Here is a 383-nt window from a genome sequence, read left to right as displayed (position 1 = left end):
GAATCAGCCAGTTACATTAAAAACTAGACGTCACATCGTGCCACTGTTTCCACAGCGATGAAAAGACTTTATCAGACCACCAGCTCTGTGAACTACAGTTATGTTATTAGTGTCCTCTCGTGGAACTATAAAAGCCCTGCTGGTTAATAAACAAATCACACTGGAGAGTAATTAAGAGGAACAAACAAGTGAATGAAACCGCGGCAGGAAACAGAGCGGCAGCTGCTGCTGGTTCCAGCCTCACGAGAACTTTATTGGACGCTTTGAAGAGAATGTATCAGATTCAGAGAGTTTCCATCCTGTGGTCTCCAACATCTGAGAGAGAGAGAGAGAGATAGAGAGAGAGAGAGAGAGAGAGAGAGAGAGAGGGAGGGAGGGAGAGA

This window comes from Notothenia coriiceps, unplaced genomic scaffold (genome assembly GCF_000735185.1).
Source record: "Notothenia coriiceps isolate Sejong01 unplaced genomic scaffold, NC01 NC01_scaffold00012974, whole genome shotgun sequence".
Classification (NCBI taxonomy): domain Eukaryota; kingdom Metazoa; phylum Chordata; class Actinopteri; order Perciformes; family Nototheniidae; genus Notothenia; species Notothenia coriiceps.
The sequence above is the reverse complement of the archived record's forward strand: the minus strand, read 5'-3'. Positions refer to the sequence as shown.